This window comes from Microcebus murinus, chromosome 29 (genome assembly GCF_040939455.1).
Source record: "Microcebus murinus isolate Inina chromosome 29, M.murinus_Inina_mat1.0, whole genome shotgun sequence".
In the NCBI taxonomy this organism is placed as follows: Eukaryota; Metazoa; Chordata; class Mammalia; order Primates; family Cheirogaleidae; genus Microcebus; species Microcebus murinus.
In genome coordinates this window covers 12,357,613-12,376,878 of record NC_134132.1, presented here as the reverse complement: position 1 = coordinate 12,376,878, position 19,266 = coordinate 12,357,613, and the positions used below count along the sequence as shown (strand labels likewise).

At 36.1% G+C, this 19,266-nt stretch overlaps 1 protein-coding gene across 4 annotated transcripts in view; it reads left to right on the top strand.

The window, feature by feature from the left end:
• Positions 1-19,266, top strand: part of ARHGAP24 (Rho GTPase activating protein 24) — a 342,652-nt gene that overhangs the window by 243,658 nt on the left and 79,728 nt on the right. The window contains exon 1 of one of the 4 annotated variants that reach the window (XM_012770921.3): positions 5,684-8,896. The exons of the other annotated variants lie outside the window; for them this stretch is intronic. The gene's annotated coding sequence lies outside the window, so the exon portion shown is untranslated. Of the gene's footprint in view, positions 1-5,683; positions 8,897-19,266 lie in introns of those variants that run through there. 4 annotated transcript variants of the gene reach the window in all.

Sequence of the window (19,266 nt, the reverse complement as noted above, 5' to 3'; positions counted from 1 at the left end):
TCTCAGAGGCAGTATATAATTTTAATTATAAATACGCAACATTTTAAATATACTTGAAAGATAGCATTTTGAACTAATGGAATTGAAGAGTTAGAAAATCAGTTTCTATCAGTGGACTGAAGACTTAACAGACAATATTTAGGCTCAAGGGCCTTTTCAGCTGATGATGCTGTTGTATTGTTGGCCGTTGTACATTCACAGAAAGAGAATGGTAAGGGGCCAAGTTCTAAGACCAATGAATCATCGGCTTGTTTTGTGAAAATTGTGATTTATTCCCTTTTCCCTTCCTTTCCTGCCTTATTTATGAATTGAAGGTGTTATAAATTATTATCGCTAAATCTCGAAGCTCCTTCTGGAAAGTTCCAAGGTTTCCTCAGTCTTTCATTTCTCTCTCTTCCTTTATCCTTTAAACCCAGAAGTCTCCTAGTTGAGTGACTGTGTTTACACTGGGCCAGATCTAAAGTGAAGCTGGCATTCATTCTAAGCTTTTGAGTGACCTCAGATACCTCATGTGCCTTTCTTGACCCCTGAGTACTGCCACGTGGTGTGGTATTTTCAGGGATGACTTCATAATATAGGAAATAGATACTCAGCCATGCTTGTCATCAGTCCCAGCACCTAAAGGCAGCATTTCCAAAAGAAAACTACCCTTGGTAATTTTAAAGTTTTGATGTTGTCCTAAAAACAAGGGGCTATTTATAGGACTTTGTTGCTTTTCAAGGTTGTTAGTTTTATGCTCACTTTGTTTTGTCCTTATAGAAGTACCAGGTGACCAGGTGTCATCTACTTTGTGTGACTGGCTGTCAAACCTGCCACCGTCACTCCTGTAGATTGCAACTAATACTATTAGTGGAGTGCATTGCATTTTGAACACTAGTTTTCCGTGCATGATCTCATTGAATAGTCACAATAACCCTGTGAGTTGGTTGGCATTAAATCACTAGCCTAATATGGTTAGACATTATTTGTGTGAACCTGTGTGTATAGGAGAAGGTAAGAAACTCTTAGCCAACAGGGAAACAACTTCTTCAGACTCTGAATCCAAGGTTTTCTTCCCTAAACCACATAAAAGCTAAATCTGAAATGTTGGAACCAAACAGAATTGGAGTACATCGGAAAAAGTAGAGAGTGAGTGTGATCAAATACAGGACCAGAATGTCTAGGCTTAATGTCGCAGACAGTCTAATAGTCTGTAAATAAAGAATCTGAGACTCCCATGGTGTTTGCATTCTGTTTAGAAAAGCAGGATGCTGAGAAGTTGCTCAGCCTGGCTTTGGAGTGTTGGCTTTTGGATGTGATAAATTGTCTCCTTTGATTTTTAATCATTTTTTTAAAAATAATTTTAATTGATGGAGTTGATTATGAATAAAGCTGCTATGCACATTCATGTGCAGGCTGAGTGATTTGCTAAGTGTATGTTTAACTTTACAAGGAACTTGCCATCTGTTTTCCAAATAATCTGTACCATTTTAAATTCCCACTGGCATGTATAAGAGTTCCAGTTGCTTTACATCCTTGCCACCACTTGGTATTGTCAATCTTTTTAATGTTAGCTGTTCTAACGGGTGCTTAGTGGTATTTCATTGTGGTTTTAATTTGCATTTCTCTGATGACTAATGATGTTGGTTACCTTTTTATGTTCTTTTGGCCATTCATATTTTCTTTCATCACTTATTTTGCTCATTTATTTATTTTTTTATTTATTATTTTTTATAATTTTATAAAAAATAAAAATAATTTTATAAAAATTTTATAATATTTTTATAATTATTATTTATTATAATTTTTAAAATTTATTATTTTCCTATTATTGTGTTGTAAGAATACTTTATATATATGGATATAAGTCCTTTGTCAGATAGATATATTATAAATAATATTTTCTCCCATGCTTGACTTTTTGTTCACTTAACTATGTTTTTCTAGGAATAAATGTTTGATTTTGATGAGTTCTAATTTTCCAATCTATGTATTTGATGGGATGAAAACTTACTGAAATGAAACTATATATATCATTCATTAGAAAATTTGTATGTACAGAATGATTTCATTTTAGTGAAAAATACCTATATGTACAGATATATAAAGATCTGAAAGGACATACATTATTTTAATTTTTTAGTTTTCCTTGTCATTGCTTTCTTACTTTTGACAATGCACATGTTACACTTTTGTGAGAAGGAAATATAGCATAAATATTAATAGAACAGACACATGACTTTCTCTTCAATTATTTGTTCATTCATGAAACATCTATTAGATGTCAATTGTATATGAATCACCACACTAATTTAAAGAGATTTACTTAAATGACGTTCACGTATGGAGAAAAGCTAGAAAATGGTAATAGAATAATCTTGGCAGGTAGAAATAAAATCCTTGATGAGTGCCAACATATTTTAGTAATGCGTAATTGTTTAGATACACAATGGACTTTGCAGACAACTGCTGAAATACTCTCTTATAACTAAACCACATGTATTTTCTCTTCAGATTTTTATTGTGACATTTAGGTCTGTGCATCTCTACAGACCTGTGCCTACAGCGAGGGCTGTGGTGGCAAGTGAACTTTTGAGGCCATCACCACCATCATATGTTTAGGTTCATGGACTGTTTTCGTGCTAGATCCTTCCAGCTTGCTGTACTCTGGAGTTCTATCATCCCATTTCCTGTAAGAGCCTAAGCCTACCAGTGGGGCAGTTTTTGCAGCGGGTAGAAAGAGATGGAAACAGATGACAACCTTTCCTCCTGAATTATCCCGGTTATCTTTTTCGTCTCTGGGATGGTGCTTGTTCTTCACCACTATTTCAAAATGGCAAATCCATGTTGCAGAGCTTGCATTTTTTAAAAAAAGTCAAGCATTCTTCCTGATAGTAATAGGGCAAAGCTTTCTGATAAGGATTCTACCCTAAGCAGCCTTTAATATTTAATGCTGGTATCATACTGACCTAAGAGTGAACAATAAATTATAAAAACACCTAGAAAGCTCATGTCCAATGAATCAGAACAATTGATTTTCTTTTTAAACATGAGCTTGCCATGGGAAGTGTTTTAATATGGCAGAAACCAGGGCCAAGAAGCTTATATTTAGAATGAATGAGGCATGGAAGATGAATTACGGGCAAGGTACTATTTATGGAGAATATAAACAGCAAGTGTGTGGAGAGACAGGGGAAGTAGGGTGACTTGGTGAAATATGGTGCCCCGTGAAGGCGCACTGATTTATAAGCCAGAGAAAACACGGAAGATGCCAAGAAGGAAATATGACTTACAGAGATAATCTCTCCAAAGACCAAATATTAAGTACACATGATATTTTTGTGACTTTCCATTATGGTTTAATATTAAACCTATCAGCCCCCTTAGCCAGGAAGAGCCCTTCGAGCATTTATTCTAGGCTCTATTATGGTAGGATCACCAGCGTAATAGTCTGGAAGGACCGGAGGCTTTTATTGCACGTGTCTCTGTGAAACCCAAGGCTAGCTTAGGATAGATGGCTTCACTTTGAATGAAGCACCACCAATTACTACAGGGAAGTAGGCATTAAAAATAAAGTTCCTGAGGACAGGACAGCCATAAAGTGATGAATGATTAGGAGTGGATTTAATAGTGCACCCTAGGTGCAATACAGAATAATTTGTCTATCACGAGTAGAATGAAGGTGGCACTACAGAAGGCGATTGCTGGCATCCGTCTTATCTTTTCATTAGTTATTAAAATGAATCATGACAGTCACTTTCCCCACTCATCATGTTTTGTGAGCAGGTTGCTTATTAATGTTATTAAATCTTTTCTTACTGGTATTTTGAATAAAATGCTTCGGGAGGAATGCATTATGTTTAATACAGGATTTCTCGGATCCTTTTTTATCGGTACTTATTACCTATGTTATCTCTTTGTATTTTCTCAGTCCCTGTAAGAATATACATTATTATTCTGTGCACACACATGCACATGCACACGCACTCTCTCCCACTTCCCCAGATGAAATGACTTCCTTTTGTATATGACTAAACCAGGACACAAAAGGGAAAGAATCATCATATAAGGTCAGATGATGTTTTAACAACAGAACAAGAATTTTAAAAATGCCAAAATTAAGCATCAGACAACTATTAACCTGCCTTGTTGTCCAGCTAGCTCTTGCTGATGATTATGTTTCCCACTACTTGATCATTTTGTATACTTCTATAATGGTTACCTCTTAGTGATCATCCTCTTCCCTTAGAAGACAAGGCCTAACATGAGGCAAAGCAGTAAAAGATTAAATGCTATGCTGCGTGCACTGTATAAACATGAACATTTCATGGTGCATGTTTCCTTGGTCAAAACACACACTTTGCAGATGTTAATCTTATCCTTCATTGTTCCTTATGTCTATGCTGGAACTACTTTGGCCCAGCAGTCACCGGTTTTGCCCTGATGTCCAGCATTATTGCTTTGTGGATTAGTGCCTGCCATTCTGGAGGAAACAAAGCACAAAGCAAGATGTACGTGGTGGGCACTGCTTAGGTGTGTTGCCAACGTATGTAGTTAAGGAAAAAAAGAAATATAAATAACGTTTACCAAATTATTTTATCTTATTCCTTACCTTGCCATCTCATGCACCATATATTTTTAATGTTTTCTTTTTTGTAACTTTATATGCTTTATTCTTTATATTTCTTTATATTCTTATGTATATATAAAGAATATATCTTTATATTCCATATATACTTTATATTCCATATATATTGTTCTCTTCTTTGTATTCTGTGACAACCACCTTAACTCACACATTCAAGCATTTGCATCATGGTTGTTGAAATGATGCCCTGAAAGATCCCACATCAGATTAAGATTTTCCTGCCTCCAAACATTATATACATTGGGTCATAGTTATTTTAATAATACACTTCCTTGACACTTCCCACCCTACATCTCTCCCCAGTTACCCCTGATTGCTCCCTAAAATTTAAACCAAAAAAAAAAAAATCATAAACCTGAATTTAAAAGTTAACTCAATGTGGCCCTTACTTATACCTCTAACATTTTTTTCTTTCTATACATTCCTACAAGAAATTTCTATTGCAGCCAAGCTTACCATTCATTTTTCCACAATCAGGTCAGCCCATCATTCTAAGAACCTTGGGTGCCTTCTGCCTCTTCTCTAATTCTCTAAGTCCTCCTCTTCTCTGAATTCCCAGGGACAGTTTGAGCTCTTCCATAAGGGCCCATCTCCTCTCCTGAATTCCTTCCTAACCTTCTCCCTGGATACGCAGCCTCAGATGCCCAGCTCATGGCTAACGTGTGTCTCTAGCTTAACCGGTCCAAAATGCAACTCGATGCACACTCCACTACCACTCCCCTTTTGCTTCCTTTCCTACCTCAGTAAGTTGCAACACCATCTGTCTAATATTTGCTAAGTCCCTATTTTCCTCATTCCGCACATTCAATTCATTCATAAGTCCAATCAGTTCTACTCCCAAAATATATCTCACATCTTGCCACTTCTCTTTACGTTTATTGCTGTCGTTACGGCACCAGCCGCCATCATTTGGAGTATTGCAATAGTCTCCTGAAATGTCTCTCTCTTACTCAAACACATTCTCTACGAAACAGCCATTAAAGCAACAAACAAACATAAATCAAATCCTGTCCCTCCCCTGCTTAGAATTGTCCGTATTCCTCACCACAGCGTAGAGACATAGCGTGACAAGGTCTGTCTCTAACGTCATCTTGGGCCACTCGCCCTGCCGGCCACATTGGCCTTCAGTGATTCCTACACTACACTATTACCAGGATTTTTTTAAACTTAGGCCCTGACACTCACAGCCCCTTCTCCTTCCAAAAAGGCTATTTATCTTGGCTGACTGACTCCTTCTTTTTCAGATCTCAGCTTAAACCTGAGAGACCTTTATTAACCTCCTTATATAATGAAAGCTACCACTCCATCATTTTCTACCACACAGCCATATTTATTTCCTTCATGGCACCTACCACAATCTCTAATTATGTGATCATTCATTTAATTATTTGATATTGTAGTTGTTTTAAAATCATCTGTCACCAACACTAGAATGTAAGCTCAATAAAGTCAAACATGAAGTCTTCTTGTTTTCCTTGTATTTCCAGCACTTAGCATTCTGCCTGGCTATAATAGGTGCTCATCTAATGTTAAATGAATGAGGACTACTTTAAGGCACAGATTATCCACTACTTAGGGCTATTACTTATTATCATTTTGAGTTTATCTTACAATATTTTGTTTTCCTAATGCCTAGAAATGTACCGTACATATACCTGGACTTCAATAATTATTTTTTATTATTATTAGCATTGATTAAATAGAAACCTTGAATTGTCAAATTGAGCACATGCAATATGCTTGGGGGATTAGGGGTACATTTGTCAGGAAACAGCTCATTACTCCTTGAATACAAATTTGAATATTAGTCAGGAACTTTGAATAAGACTTTCATATAGCCCTGCCAACGAAAACAATACAGTCATGTAAAAGAATTGAATTAACCATGTAAACTTTGGTACAGATTTATGTTGAATTCAATATATTCTAAGAAAAACAAAATTATTCTCCTCTGGCTTGGCAAAGGCATCTGTACAAAGATCTTGAGACCAAACTTATGATGAATAGGCAATTATCCGAAATTGAAGGAAAATTAGAAGGTAGGATGAGAAGGAAGGAAAAGTCCTCAAAAGGTGCGTCCATGAGCCAGGCTTACCTGCAGTGAATAAGAGCAGTAGGAAGTAGACAGAAATTCAGGACAGTCAGGAAGGGGGGATTTATGAAATTTTCTTCTTTGTTTGAATTTCCTTTTTCTCTGTTAGAGAAATAGAGGATCTCTGGCTGAGGCTATTCACTAAAATGTCTTAAAAATAAATAATAATTTATAATAACATTTGAGAATGTGAATACATGCGAAATGAATAAACTCTGTCATTCTGCAAGAATAATTCCATATGTCACATCCGTCTCCCTCCCTCATGTGGGGTCATGGCCCCGTAAGCAAATGTGCCTAATTATGATCCCACCCTCATGAGGAGGCCCGTGCGAATTTCCTGGGACTCGGTTGTTGACATGATGGAGTTTGCTGGTTGCTCTTGGAGTACATATTCTTCTGTTGGCTTTCTTGTTGCAATGCATTTCATAAGAATGCTTATCTCTCTGCAATATTGTTCTGCTTCAATTTATGAATAGAAAGCTTTTTTCCTAACCCTTGATTTTCTAGATTATGATTATTGTGGCCAAATGCAATTCTAAGATTTTGTGAGTTAGCAGATTTTGGCTATCTTTAATAAATCACAAGCTATGATTAGGGAACACATGTTTTATTTATGTTTTCCAGAATTAATTGTCTAATTTACGTTAGAAGTAAGCCTGGAAGATTGAAATCAAGGTATATAAAATAGGAGGGATTATTAATTTCAATTAAGTATTATTTATATTCAAAAGACTTCTAATTGCATTCTTTTATAGAAGTCATCTGTAATACATTCAAAATATGACTGAATCTTTAAAAGTTGTCTTTATTATTTTTATTTATCCATGACTTGTTCCCTATATATTTCTAAAGATGTTAGACAATTTACACTGGAAAACAAGACAATGGAAAGAAAAACAGAACAAAGGTCACTTAACGTGAGAAGAAAAAATGGATCTGGTTGCTGGAAACATCTATTTTGCAGAGTGTGCTTGATGTTTTCTGAGTATAATAATATCCTTTCTCATGCATTGCGTCTGTGATTCTCATAGCAACCTGTTGTTGGCCCTATTTACTGGTTCACTCTACATTAATCGGATGCAATACTATTTGATAGATAATACATATTTAACATTAAAGGATAAGGTATTGTAGTAGAGACAGAAAAGCTAACTGAGGTGCAGAGCTGTTACAGCACTTATCTAAACACATTCGGCCCCCAGTGACAGACACAGAGCTGTCATTCTTCAGAAACCTGGAATGACCACTCATGAATCACAAGTGCTTTATCAGTTGGGCACAGTGGCTCACACCTGTAACCCTAGCACTCTGGGAGGCCGAGGTGGAAGGATTGCCCAAGGTCAGGGATTCGAGACCAGCCTGAGCAAGAGTGAGACTCCATCTCTACTAAAAATAGAAAGAAATTAAGCCGGAAATTTAATAGAAATGAAAACATATAGAAAAATTAGCCGGGCATGGTGACGCATGCCTGTAGTCCCAGCTACTCAGGAGGCTGAGGCAGGAGGATCACTTGAGCCCAGGAGTTTGAGGTTGCTGTGAGCTAGGTTGATGCCAGGGCACTCTAGCCCAGGCAACGGAGTGAGACTGTGTCTCAAAAAACAAAACAAAAAAGTGCTTTGTCGACCAACAGTAAGTTATGCCTGGAGACTTTTGCCTTTAAAATAAAAGAAAAAAAGAAAGCAGAGAAACTCTCAAAGGCTACAAGGCATTTCCTTGACTTACCCTGTCAACAAGCAAAGGCTCTCTCTGAGTTTTTGGCATTTTTTTTCTGTTTTGTTTTGTTTTGTGTTCCACATGAGCAAACTCACCTTTGATTCTTACACATTTAGAAAGATTCAGTGCAAAGGTCTTTTGCTGTTGGTTTTCAAGTCTATTTTCAAGGGAATAAAAGATTAGCATATTTGAATGTTGTTTTTATGCTCAAACCAGTAGTTGGAGGAAGTTCAGCACTTGCGGGGCTGTCCTGTGTGGCTCGCATCATGCTCTGCCCCCCCACTCCAGTCCTGCTCTACCCCCCGGGAGGCAGATCCACGAGGTCCACACTTGCACTGCCTTGCTCTGTGCCTTTTGGAGGAGTTGTCCATAAATAACCAGCCAAGGCATCAGAGAGAGGGAAAGAAAATACCAGCAGGGAGTCCGTTCCCTGGTCTCCCTCACTGTGGGTGGAGGGAAAGGTAAGTCACCGCTGGCTACCTGCATCCTGCGGAATGGCGTGACCCCACAGTGCTGCACCTGGGCTAGTGCCTTTGTGAACAGTCTTTTTATTAAACCCCCTACGGATTATCATGGATTAATTTGCAGGGGCTGTTTCCTGCCGGAATCCTAATATATGCACAGCCTATGAGTGGTTCTTTACATGAATTTTAGTCAGAAAAATGTCTTGAAATCTGGAATCTTCTGCATGCTGGTCGTGGGTGTTTGAACAAATTCCTTAACCTTTATTTTTTAAATGGAATTCAAAGCACTTGATTCAAGAGGACTAACCATAGATTAAATGAAGTAATCCATGTTTATGTAAAGTACCTGACACCTAGCAGTCATTTTCATTTTTTAAAAAAATTAATACTAATGGAAGAGCCCTATTTTCTTCTAAAATATCCCAGCTATTTATATAGTGTGTGCTTCATCTTTAACATGTGCAGTGAGAGTGGAGCCTTGTTATCATGGATTCTATTACATTTATGCCCAATGTCAGAGTTAAGAGAACATCAGAATTATGTCCATTAGCCACATAACTCATGTTGAAAATATTTGGCTTTCCAGGCAGCCAGGGGAGATGGTGCCAGAACTATAGTTGCTCTGGGAATAAGCAATAATAAACATGTGATTTTCTTTTTTTCTTTTTCTTTCTTGCTGGGACATCCTTTTTTCTCAAAATAGTACAAATCATTTATCTTGCTCAATAAATTAGTTTTTTTAAGAAGGGAAAAATGAAGATAGAACAGTGACTAGAAGTTTCAGCTCCCTTTCTTTTTTAGAATCCTATTTTTATACTCAACTTTCAATCCTCAGTGCTGTCAACAGGCAATAATAATCTAGATGGTCCAAAAGTTTTTAGAATATTTAAAAATATTCAGACCATCTAGATTATTATTGCCTGATGAGAGCGTGCATATAATATATGTACTCACACATATATATGTAGTCACATATATCTGCCTGATAGTAGGATATATAACAGTCAAGACAATCTCTTCCCAGAGGTCATATTCAACCTGGAAGTGTATATCCTGTCATGGGCATGGAAATGGTGATTAACATTTAAATGGGTAGGAAGAAGTTGGGTTTTTTATGCTGTGATTTTGTCTTAATCTTGCTATTCTTGTAATTGGAAAACATGAACTGTATGACATCTACATTTTCTCTGTTGACTATGGATGATGATCCTTTACCAATCCAATCGACCCCCATCAATCTCCTCTTCCCCCTAAATCTGTCGGCATTGCATTTAACAACAAACATGAGAACACTTGATCGCAATGCTGAACGTAGTAGGGGTTTCTATTTCTGACATAACAAGAAGCCCAGAGACGGATGAATAGTGCCTCAGTAGCTGCTGCTGTTCAGGCTGATGCTTCTGAGAGTTTCCCAGTCCTTCCCCCTTGAGCATGAAAGAGCTGCTACATCTTCGAAGCAGGGAAAGAGGACAGAAGGAAGCAACAGTCACACCCTTCCCCTTCTTACTACCCTGCCTTCCCACATGTAGTCGTCTGCCTTTGTCTGATTGCTCAACAAAGAGGCCCCGCTTTTTCAGTCTCTAGAAAATCTCAGCAAAAGAGTCAGGGTTTGGGAGTGGTTGTGGATACATCCAGCCTTTGGTGTCTGTCATTCTAAGAATATCAAGTGATTTTTATCGTTCTTTGCAGGGGACTCTGATTTTTCTGGGCTTGCATCACCTCTAAATCCTGGGCATGGATACAAGGCAATGTTTCCAGCTGCATTTGACTGGTGTCTTCTGTGATCTTATAACTCTTTCTGAATTATCGCAGCTCTGTTGGGGGTGCAAGGGAGGGGGCATGAAGCCGAGAAACTTTCATTGAAACTTTCACTGAACAGCTTATTTATTGGACACCCACTTGATGAGCAGAAAAGGGGAGCACTCTTTTTTACACCAACTTGAAGAAAAGGAAGAACATTTATTTTCTAATAAATTTCCATAATCATTTTATTTTTCTTTTATAGATTAACAGAAGCATCTGATTTTAATGGATTTGTGAGATCTCTGTTTTCTGCTACAAAATTGAGGCATACATCAGAGAAGCAGGAAATTTTTATTAAAGATTCAAGAAATCAGGGTAGTCTATTTGTAATTAGAACTCTTGAGAACAGGCTTGGAGTCAGCTTATTATCCACCTGTGGCTTAAGGTGAGGAGCTTGGGATGTGAGCCACATTGCCTGGATTTGAAACTCTGCTCTACAAGAGCTGTGGCTTTGAGCTTTTGACTAATGTCTCAACGTTTCTGTGCCTTAATTTCATCATCTGTGAAATGGGATGACAATAATATAATAGCTACCTAAAATGTGTGTATTCAGTTAATGCATTAAAAGCTCTTAGTGTCCAACACGTAGAAAGTAGTTCATACACATTAGTTATTATTATCATTAGCGGTGATGTCAGTATTACAGGAGAGCATGAAAGTGCCCTCACTATTTATATTATTATATACTATATTTCTCTTTCCCTAACCTTGAATGTTGCCAACCACTTGTATCTAGAGACAAGAAACCACTTCCTGCCATGTTGCTAAAACTTGTTATGTGTATATGTCTATATTTTCTTTCAAAGATGAAATTTAAGTAGTAGGACTCATTCATTAGGTATGGCTATAAAGCAGATTGACCTCAATTGTTAATTTTGCTTTCCAGGAAGAATCACCTTTCATTGCTTACCTGGGAAATCTCTGATTTGTGCGTCTAGCTGTATATGGCAATTTACCATTCATAATGCCTCAGCACTTACTGGTTAATATTTTCAGATTTAAATCCACTAATTAGTGGAAACTCTTCTTTTCCATTAACTCACCTATTTAGGGGTGATATGAAAATTGGAGATTGCAGGTGTTTTGTACATGGGAACACTTGTCTATACTTATTTAATGAAGGCTTTATTTTTTCTTTCATTTTATATTAAATGTGTACAGAGGAAAATTTTTATCAAGAAGTAAAGGTTGGGATAGGCATGGAAGGAATAATACCTCCTTTGTTTTAAAGGTGACAATATGCTCTGTTTTGTTGTTTACTGTTTCATAAGTTTACTTCAGTCTCCTTGTCCTGAATAGTACCTACTAAATGGTACAATTATATTTCTGTTTGCTGACCAGGGTAATGTTGAAATAAGAGGAGGAATTACCAAGTAGATATGAGATTAGACTTGTTATTTTCATTTATTCTCTCCTTTGAATACGATCTGTTAAATAATTCCTAGTTGGGAGAAAGGGTATTGATTTTCTCATGTATTCTAAGGAATGTGTATACACTCTATTATACAGTCTTAGGGTTTTAACCCCTACAAATTTATATTACTCTGTAGGGATAGGAGGGCTCCAGGTTTTAAGAGGCCTAAACCTTATATAATCTAGGAGTCTTATTTAGGAGAAAGAACACAACATTATAAATAAAAATCAACTATTGCTTTATAATGAAAAGAGTTTCACAACAAATTAAAAATTTATGAAAGCTGGCAAATACAAACAATACAAAATCTAGAACTAGAGCGTTATTTATAAAATACCCAGTGCACTTTCTTTCCCATCTTAGTTGATTGCGTACTCTTTGATCAACTCTTTCTTTGACAGCGGTTTTTTTTAACATCACATTCTATAGAAAGAATAAAAAGACAATCAGGGCTTTCCTTAAACTATATACATATATTCCACTAAACCTAAGCTAAATGTATCCCTGATACAACTTCCCTTTATCTGCATAGCAAAATACCAAAGGCCACTCCAGCTTACCTGACCCAAGGGAAAGTGTGACGGTTGGTAAATTGGAAGGGAAAGAGTGACGGTTGGTAGATTGGAAGGGAAAGAGGGGACTTAACAGACTGTGGCTAAAATATATGATCATCTGAGTGCACTGACATAGCCTCTCCAGGACTTTGGAAGAGGCCCAGGCAATTGAAGGCCTTGAAGCTTAAGCTTCATTTGTTTCATAATTAATTCTCCTTTGAGGGACAAAGGTACATTGACCCTTCCTCTCACCAACAAAAGGACACATTATATTATCCATATGTTTTCCTCTCCTGAAGACTCCTAATTATTGGATGACATCAGTATGCTAAGATAAGGATAAGAAGAAATGGTTTTCATTAAAAAATAATGACTGTAGCCAATATTTTTAAAGGCTTACTTGCTCTTTAAACTAGATGTTTAACCAAGATCTGTTGCATACCACATATTAAGTGTAAATTCCCAGTAGACCCATAGGAAGAACTGTAAAAATATTCATGAATTATTTACTCACATATTTCAAACAGGCTGAATGGGTGTTTGTTTTTATCTAACAGGTTATGTTTTGATTATAGTCTAGTGACCTTGAACTTATGAAACTTTTTATCTTACACAAGTACATTTTAATTTCATCAGTCTTATATTTTATATTAGGGAGACAAAATCAATCAACACATAAATACAGAAATTGCTCTAAATCTTAAAATATGCCTTCAACAAAAATGAATCCATTGAAATTAAATTATAAAGAAAGAAGTAAATTATTAATGGCCTATTTTTCTCCCCTGATTAGTAAGTCATACTTAGCTACAATAGTGTTGGTACCCTGGACTTTGAAGAATGCCCTGGCTGGCACCAGTGTTAAGTGCAAAAAGGCTGTATATGATTGTAGCTACCCCAACAGAAATCCTATTCCCTACTGAGAGCATGAGGGATCCCAAAATATGAACTTGCAAGTTAGAATAGTTTCTGTAATTCTGGCACAACTACTTGCTAGCTGTGTTAATTTTAGGTGAATTAATCCACTTTCCCTAACTTCAGCTTTTTCTCTGTAAATGAGAATATGTATTTCATAGGACGGTTGTGAGACCAATTCAGAGTAATAAAGTACATAGCTCTCCTTCTGACACATTATGGCCCTTGAGAAATGTTCTTTTCTTGCTTTTCTCCCTGTTTCCTTTCCAAGTGTTTCCTTTCCTTTATGACATCTTTTGTCATAAATCACTTTATTTTCATTCAGCAAATACTTGGGGTCCGATACTGTGTGTGGGTATTTTGCCAAGTGCAGAGGATTTACAAAGCTGGTTAAGAGGTGGTGCCCCACCCCAGAAGCTCATACCATCGTGGAGGCCAGAAAAACTGAGTGGAGTGTAATATGATAAACGTGGCCACGGGGTGTTCAGAATGTTCAGAATGAGAGGTCCATTCTTTGTCTGCTGTGTGACTGAGGTCTGTCGTGCTTTTAATTTCCAAGCATCCCATTTTGGGAGGCATCATTTCATGCATTTCTATTTCAGTATGTCCATCTTGTGTTTCTGTTACCTGACCCTTTGAGAGTCCCTCACTTTAATTCTCCACACTGAGGCTGATGTCTGCTTCTATTCACTCCTCTCCAGGCAGGTTAGCACAGACCAGACTAGTGGTCTCAAAACATTTTTGATTGTGCTCCCTTTCAATGAAAGATATAAAAATTTATCATGCAGTCCAATGTTAATGTATGTATTTGATATATGTTTTTATTAATGTATTTTTCATTATAAAACATGCAAAACATAATTTTTAAGATTGGTTGATTAAATTAGGCGATTGTGCTGTCGTGCTATGTATGGGTTCCTGGAAAACCCTGTATCTTGCAAAATTGCTTAATAAAAATATTGAAGCTTAAGTTTCCCCATAGAATTAAGATGAGATCACCCAAACCTAGAGCAATTTAAAAACAGAGTGCAAATAAGAGTGATAACAATCCAAACAAATATTAGCACAGTTAAATCTCGATGGGCACTGACATCTGTCTAACCACCACTTAGTCTTTCGCAGCCTTGAATCCTAGGCTCATACATCCTCCTTTGATACGGAGATCTGGAAGGGCATTTGCTTCTAATGGACACCATTTTCATCAAAATTGAAAATTTTACCCCAGGTGCACACTTTTTCATTAATTCATTGTTTTTAGTGAGGAGGACATGTCTTTGCAATTTATACAACTGCACTTGAAGCTTGACCTATTGGAAAGCTGAGTAATTCTTAAAATTCCTAAATAAGCCACTACTGGGAAAGCAAAAGGCATTTCTCTAAATTTTCAGCTTCATTCTTACGGTTTTCAAATATTAGCCAAGGTTTTCTCTTTGTTTGTGAGGAAGCTTGCCCATGATTACTTCAAAACATTAACATCTGGGGAAAATTCATGTATGAACCAAAACAGATGCTACATCACATTGATATCATTCCCCTTGTCTAACAGTCATTTGTGAGGAAGTTCATTCCAAAGAAACATGGAGCAGAGGAGATTATCTTTTTAAAATGATAATTTTATTTGTGCATAGTAGGAAAAAGTCTTAATAATTTAAACGAAAGAGATCCATTTAATACATGGCATTATTTTTCAAAACAACTTTTTGACAGTAGACCTGATTAGATTGTTTATCTTGTAATTTACCTAATGGCATTGGCTTGTGCTTGAATTTTCAGCATTGTCTTTAGACTTTAGTTTCTTGCAAGGAATCCTTAAACCATTTGTCTGTTTTGTGAGGGCTCGTTTCTCAAAATTGAATGCTATAATCCATTCCTTTATTTAACCAGCTGCCCACGTTATATATTCAACAAGCTCAAAGCACAAGGACAATAGTAAGATCTCTCCTCTCTATTCCTTTGCCTTATGAAACTCCTACTTTTCCCTTAAGGGTCTCCATCCTCAATAAGCGAAAGCTGACCATCTGACACATGCACTAAGTTTAAGTGCCAGGGCCAATCACATTTTAAACATTAATGATATCATGTCTCCTGTCTTCTGTAAAAATAATATGAAATCGAGCTGCAATATTTTCTTCCAGCACCCAGTAGAATATCTTATCCAGCACCTCTGGTGGGCACACCCCTCTAAGGAGCCAAGAGAACGTCAGTGGCACTTGGCCTTCAACCATCACGCGGGGCCTCCCAATTAGTGCCCTTGATTTAACACTTCATAATAAGCATGGTTTATAGAAGTTTCTCTGGCACTACCTAAAAAAATAGCTGTGCATTTGCAGTCGGTCCAACTGTACCAGTGCTCATTGGACCTTTCTTTTTATAGATAACAAGATAACAGACTGAGGTTAACCCATTTTTGATAATGACATACTTTATCAACCACTACATTATCATTAGATTTGGCTTTCATGTAAATCTTCAGTTATAGATGTTATATCTCTATGCCACCTCTATTTATCTCTATCTATGTATGTATCTATCTAGCTATCATCTGTCTTTTTTGTTTTCTTATGGCTGCATTACAAAATGGGGTAGCCCTTTAAATATGTTTTTAGTAATTTGTAGTCTGTTAGCCTAAGGTAGTGTTTTGCTGTTATTTTGGTTGTTGCTTAGAAATAACACTAATTTCCATTCCCATTGTGTATTTTTTATTCAGGGCAGGGTAGTGTAGTAAAAGCAAAAATAAGTAATGAGTATAGTTATTCATTTTGAAGCATTACATTGAAATAAAAATTTAAGAATATAATAGCACATTTCAGCCTATTTAAAATATAATAAAGTAGGGACAAATTGTACAAATAGTTTTGTGTTTAATGGAGGCCTAATAGTGTTTTGTAAACTGTTCAAGAGAACTTAACAAACTTGCCCAATCATATGGAGTTAAATTCATTTATGTTTACTACTAAAAGAAAGGCTTGGGTCCATGACTGTGAAAACAAGGTAATTATAGAATATGCAGTTCTAAGAATTGATAATTACATTATTAAATTTCAACTTAATGAACACCTGAGGGCTTTACACTCTTTGTTATTAAGATGGTTTAAGAAGTAGCCCTATTTTTTTGCAGCTACTTAAAATGGAACATGAAATACTTTCATAATGAAAGAAAAAGTATCTGTATCTTCATAATATGTAGATGAATTATCCCTGTATCTAACAATCCATTATTTCAAGTGATTGCAAATGCTGAAAGAAGCTTATTTTATTCCTTTTAATTTTTAATTATGCATGCATATAGATATATGTATATGTGTGGTTTTGATACTGTATGATTCTTTTAAAAAGATCAATTTGAATCATTTTGAGTTGAAAGTGGAGTTTAGTGTGTAATAGGATGGAGTGAATATTCTTTAATAAAGATTTCAGGAAGACTATGTATCCAATTGTTTTAAAAAATGTAGCCAGCTGTTTTAAAAAATAGCTGTACATCAGCAAGTTCTCCGTAAACAAAAAAAAAGAAAAAAAAAATAGCTGTACAGCTCACATTTGTGTATACTATAGAAGGTATAGTTTGCCAGTTTTTAAATTTACAATAATAACTTGGTAGCAATTATTGGTAGCAATTATTATTGCTACTCTTTTCAGAAAGAGAAGAAAACTTCTTTGTTAAGACTCCTATTGATAAATAATAGTAATTAACATTCATTAATTGATGAAAGTCAATCCAGGCTCAGGTAACATTTTCAGCCAATCTTGAAATGGCATTAAATTCTCATTCTCTCTCTCTCTCTCTTTCTTTCTCTCTCTCTCTCTCTATATATATATATACACACACATGTGTGTGAGATCTTATAATCATGGTTTTTATATCATGTCTTAGAATATTATACACAAGACTTGGCATTTCTGATTTTGCATAATCCATTTGTTTCAGTAAAAGTCTAAGATATCTGTTATCATAGAGCACCTTGCTATTCTTGAAGCTCCTCCAGTTATGTCCCTTAAGAGGTTAATAAAACAGTAATTTTAAAGTCTTTTCTCCCTCTCTCCAGTATAACATTTCTCTCACATGACGGCCATTTTCTCCACAACCTTGATTTTTTCTCTTTTGGCCAAGCTTTGTGATTTAATAAGATATCGCCTTTGTGAAGCATTGAAGGAACTGTGTGAAAATGTGGAATGAAAAATTGACATGGCAGTCAATCTCCACTGAGCAATTCAGCCAAGTACCCCATCAAACGTTGCAATGCTTGTTGAAATATAACGAAGCCTGCTGAAGAAGGAAGTTGGAACTTTACTTTGAGAAAGAACATTAAAACATAGAACATTTATATATATTTTATAGGAACATACTATGTGAATTAATAAGTATCTTATTTGCCTTTTTTGCGTGAAATTTCAACATCATCATCTTAGTCAACAAAATTTTGTTTCATGAACATATCAGTTATATTATGTGAATTGTGAGAATTACTTTTTTGGGATTTTTTTGCATTAAATACAATGATATGCAGTTTCTTTCTGTACAACACTCTGCCCACCTTTATGTATTCTGATGATTTGCTATGATCACCATCTAGCTGTTGTATAATTTTATAAATGCAACAAGTGATATTGACCTAGAAAAATTTTACTTTGCAGATCAAATTAGGGAAATCAACATCTAGTTCCAGTAGTAAAAATAAAATGTAGACTTCCAATGCAACTGTTATTTTGGTTCTCTTCTATCCCTTGAAAGTTGTTTAGTGTCATTCCTTAGATGAAATCACACTTTTCATCTTGTGAAACTGCGAATCATGCAAAATAAAAAGCAACTGTTTTTTTCAAATATAAATAGTAATTATAATAGCAATAGACAAAATCACACATAAAATAGCATTTGTGCTAAGATTACTAACCAAAATTTCAAAAGAACAGAAATAATTAAATGATCTCTTAGGGTATCAGGTCTGTACAGTGGGCCCCCCTTCTTCTCCATGTGATCATAGTTCAAGACCCCCAGTGGATGCCTGAATCCACATCTAGTACCAGACCCTATATATACACTATTCTTCCTGTACACACATACCTATGACAGAGTTTAATTCACAGATTAGGCACAGTAATAGATTAATAATAAAGAGTAATAAAATAGAACAACCATAACAATGTACTTTAAGAAAAGTTGTGTGAATATGTTATCTTTCTCTCTCTTTCTCTCTCTTTCTCTCTCTCTCTCAAATTATATTATTGTACTGCATCACCCTTCTTCTACTGACCATGTGACATGACGCAATGCCTAGCGATGGGATGAAGTGAGATGAATAGGCATCATGACATAGCCCTAGACTTCTATTGACCCTCTGTATTCCTGAATCTGTGTAACGAGCCCTTACTTGCAGTAGACGCCTTGCTGTCACTAATTTCAGGAGATCCCTTGCCAAAATCTTCATTTAGGCTCAATGTTTTCTGGCACACCACCTTGCTGTCAGTCAGAAAGTTTCCCGTTAATGCCTTCCACCCACAAATGTAATGCCTTTTCCATCTTTACTAAGCATTTGTCATACACTGTGGCTGTAACTTTTACAGTTTGAGGCACAACAGTAAAACTAGCACAAATTTTCCCTCTTCACAAATTCACGGATAGAAGATTCATTCTTACAGCAGAGCTTAGCGACCTCAGCACATGGTTTTGTTCTTTCCCTAAGAGT